A 4,986-nucleotide genomic window follows, 5' to 3' on the forward strand; every position below is an offset into this window, starting at 1 on the left:
TTCATTAATTTAGGTGAAAAATATACAAAATATTGGCACAAGTTAACAAATTTTCCTACGAAAGTTTATATTTTGTCAAATTCAATCATAAAATGGCGTATAATTCAAATTAAAATCATATTACACAGAACAATAGTAAAAACAACGTGTCTTTTATGCTTAAATTTTCTCATAATCTCATTTATTACTATAAATACAACGATTTTCAATCGGTCGGGTCTAAAACGGGTTCGGTCGGGTTTTGACCCATTCCTTTTTGGGTTGTTCGGGTTCGGATAAAATCGGGTTACGGGTCACAAAATCTTGTTCAGGACCCAGTATTTTCGGGTCGGGTTCGGGTCGGTTTTCGGGTCGGGTCGATTTTTGACAGCTCTATTCACAACCATCCAACTTATTCTTTTTCTCCGCATTAACAACATCATATGCATCAGGAATAGTAAATCCTAAATGAGCTTCACCACCTACTTCTTTCCTCATTGCTCTAAGAACATCGACAAGCTTAGTACCACTACAACTAAAAGTAGTAAGGAAGGCCAACTGTTCTTTTGATATGTTCCTATGTGACCTAATAAGATATCTCTTATTGGCAGGAGCCATTGAATGGTTATGAACACGAGAGTGTTTAGAAAGAACATACACTCCAGTTTTCTTATCAACATCAAACTGAACTGATGCCTTGCATCTTGTTCTCCTATCAATTTTTTTGTAACATTTAGGCACAACACCATCAACGTTTTTAAAACCCTCATATGCACAAACAAAAAACCTCTGCCGAACTATTTTGGTACCATTCCTATACTCCTTTTTACCCTTCCTAGTACCAAAACCATTCCTAAAAGCATGACTATTGTATAACTGATACGCTTCCTCATCTTCCTTAACTACACTACCCTCAAGTGAAACTGGTTCTTCAAAATCTGCAAAAATAATAGAACATTACCAACACAAAAAGAACAACAATAGAGCATAAAAGAATATAATGAAGTAAAGAAAAAGAACATTATAAATAACAGAAAAGAACATATCATGTTAAAACAACATTACCAATACAAAAACGAAAAACATGTGAGCATAAAAGAACATAATAAAGTAAATGAAAAGAACATTATAAATAACAGAAAATGAACATATCATGTGAACACTTATATTAACAATGTGAAAAGAACAAGAAAAAAAAAACAACAAAAATGATAAAAGAACAATTTGATCTGATGTGTGTAATATCAAAAGAACAACAAGCTAAAACAAAAAAGAACAACAAGCTAAAGCATAAAAGAACAACAATAGAGCATAAAAGAACATAATGAATTAAAGAAAAAGAACATTATAAATAACAGAAAAGAACATATCATGTAGAACACTTATTTTAACCATGTAAAAAACAGTACCAATAAAAAAACGAACAACAATAGAGCATAAAAGAACATAATAAAATAAATAAAAAGAACATTATAAATAACAGAAAAGAACATATCATGTAGAACACCTATTAACAATGTGAAAAGAACAAGAAAAAAAATAAAAGAACAACAAAAATGATAAAAGAACAATTTGATCTAATGTGTGTAATATCAAAAGAACAACAAGCTAAACCAAAAAAGAACAACAAGCTAAAGCATAAAAGAACAACAATAGAGCATAAAAGAACATAATGAATTAAAGAAAAAGAACATTATAAATATTAGAAAAGAACATATCATGTAGAACACTTATTTTAACCATGTAAAAAACATTACCAATAAAAAAACGAACAACAATAGAGCATAAAAGAACATAATAAAATAAAGAACATTATAAATAACAGAAAAGAACATATCATGTAGAACACCTATTAACAATGTGAAAAGAACAAGAAAAAAATAAAAGAACAACAAAAATGATAAAAGAACAATTTGATCTGATGTGTGTAATATCAAAAGAACAATAAGCTAAAGCAAAAAAGAACAACAAGCTAAAGCATAAAAGGACAACAATAGAGCATAAAAGAACATAATGAATTAAAGAAAAAGTACATTATAAATAACAGAAAAGAACATATCATGTAGAACACTTATTTTAACCATGTAAAAAACAGTACCAATAAAAAAACGAACAACAATAGAGCATAAAAGAACATAATAAAATAAAGAAAAAGAACATTATAAATAACAGAAAAGAACATATCATGTAGAACACCTAATAACAATGTGAAAAGAACAAGAAAAAAAAATAAAAGAACAACAAAAATGATAAAAGAACAATTTGATCTGTTGTGTGTAATATCAAAAGAACAACAAGCTAAAGCAAAAAAGAACAACAAGCTAAAGCATAAAGAACAACAAGCTAAACCAAAAAATAACAACATGTTCAATAATTATTTTCTGTATTATTATTACATCCACTTAATACATATATCAGAACAAATATATAAAAGAACAAAAGGTAAGACTAAAAGAACATATAAAATCGAAAAAAGAACAGGACTAATACCTTGACCAACAACCACATAAGATTCTGGATCATCATCAACATCATTTTCTTCCGAATGATCCAACGCATTATTCAAAATTTCTGAAAAGGTATAACAAAATAATGAAAAAAGACGCACACGAAAACAATATAAAATGATAAAAGCACAACAAAAAATGATAATAGAACAACAAAAGAACAATTCCATCTGAATTCTGTAAAATATGTTCTTTCAATAAGAGCATATGTTCTTTAATTACGTTTATTTGTTCTTTTTTCTTTAAACAATCTCTTAATACAAAAATCAAATCAGTTCGATACTCAAAAGCTAAGAAAAAATTTAAAAACGACAAGCATATGTTCATTTAACACATTAACATGTTCAATAAAGTAAATATCAAAAACACTATAACGAACATCGAAATCAAAATCATCAGAAATATATAATCAAAATACATTAATCATCAAAAAATATAATTAAAATACATTAATCAAAGTAATTTGAGAAATGTAGAAATCTAATGATCAACAAAATCAAAATGAATTCAAATGATCAAATAACGAACATCGAAATCAAAATCATCAGAAATAAGTAATTCGTTTTTAAAAAGTTGAAAAATTACCTTCACAAATCAGATTATCAGCAGAGGAATTCAAATTTGAAGAAGAAGAATCAATAGAATTTGAAATTGAAGTACAAAAATCAACCAATATCTGAGAATTTTGCATTACTTTCTCTCTCCTCTTCACAGTTTCTCTCTCCTCTTCATAGTTTCTCTCTCCTCTTCACAAATTCTGATTCGAAAATTATAAAAAAGAAGGTATATATACCAAAAAAATGGAGCGAAAAAAAAAGGAAAATAAAATGATCAGAATAGAACAGAGCACTCATTGTTCTTTTCTTTAACAAAAAAACAACGTTTGTTCTTTTCTTTAACAAAAAAACAACGTTTGTTCTTTTCCTTCTCCAGAGATCCGCGTAACCCGCGTTTTATATTTAACGCGTGTCGTTTGGCCACCAGTGCACCAAGCGCATCATACACACCCCTGCATAATCGAATTTGCGATTTTTTGGAAGTTAAAATAAAAAATAAAAAATATAACAATATAGGTTATATTATATGTACAACACATTAAAGGAGAACATTAAATTTTAAATAGGTTATATTATATTTTTTTAAGGAAAAATCGACTCGGTCCAAAATCGGGGTTTGGACCGGACCGGACTGGACCAGACCGAAGACCGAAAATTGATATTTCTCGACCCGAAGACCGGACTGATTGCCTTCGGTCTGGTCCGGTCTGGGTCGGTCTGGTCCGATCCATTATTTTGGTCCGGAACAATTTTTGCACACCCCTAGATGATATATATATATATATATATGTGTGTGTGTGTGTGTAAAAGTTATCTATTTTTTAGTGATAAAAAAATCATTTTAATAAAATTTATTTCTTCAAAATCACTAATAATGTATAAAATTAATCATTTAATTCTTTAAAATGTTTGTCTATCAATTTTTTTTTATAATATAAAATTTAATCAAATTATATAAAAAGTTACAAAAACCGGTTTAAAGTTATCTTGGTGTACAATAAATTTAGTGTACACCTTATACGTGCAAGACCTTTTGAATAAAGAGTTCAAAGTGTTGCTTATTTGCCTATTACAAGATTAACGTCTTTCAAATAATATATACTTATATGTTAAATTTTAAAAAACAAGAACAATAGGAAGTTGATGCAAGATAGGGTTGTTGTTAACTTGTTGGTGTTGTTGTTATTGGAAAGAAAAAAAATGTCATATTGGTGGAACATGTCATGATTCAAAGTTTTTTTTTTTTTTTTTTTTTTTTTTTTTTTTTTTTTTTTAACCATCGTGTTACTAGGTGCCTAAAGTTCTCAAGTTTAAGGTTGAAATATAGGTTTAGTAGTTTTTGGCTACACCAGTTACAACCAGTGTTAGTTGTACCCCCTCAAAAACGACGTCGTTTTGCGTTGTTCAACATGAACATTTATATACAAATTTCAAAATTGTACATTTACTGATTTGAAAATGATCATTTATTTATTGATTTAGAAATAAACATTTACTATTTTGAAAATGAACATAGTTACTGTATGAATATGTATTACTTTGGAACATATTTATATGTGCACCATTGTGCAATTAAAAATTCCAAATAGATTGTTACTAACAATTTCAACATGTTAAACATTGCCTTTGTAAATTGTACTTCGTACTTAAATTATAAAATATAGCTAGAAACCATCATCTTATTGTTCCATATCTTCAATTTTGAGTCTTGCTTTTGATGTAGTCTCGAATTTGTGATTCTTTTGGAGAAGTACGATATAAATATAATATTTGACCTTCAAGTTACTTTTCTGATTTTATAGGCTAAAATAGTAAATAATTTGATGTGAATACTAATGAGGAACATGTATTGTTTTCGAAAATGATAAAGAAAAAGTTTGAATGATATTAAATATATGAGGGAAATAACAATGTATTAAACTTGAACATTCAATCTTTCACAA

Source organism: Spinacia oleracea, chromosome 5 (assembly GCF_020520425.1).
Source record: "Spinacia oleracea cultivar Varoflay chromosome 5, BTI_SOV_V1, whole genome shotgun sequence".
NCBI lineage: Eukaryota > Viridiplantae > Streptophyta > Magnoliopsida > Caryophyllales > Amaranthaceae > Spinacia > Spinacia oleracea.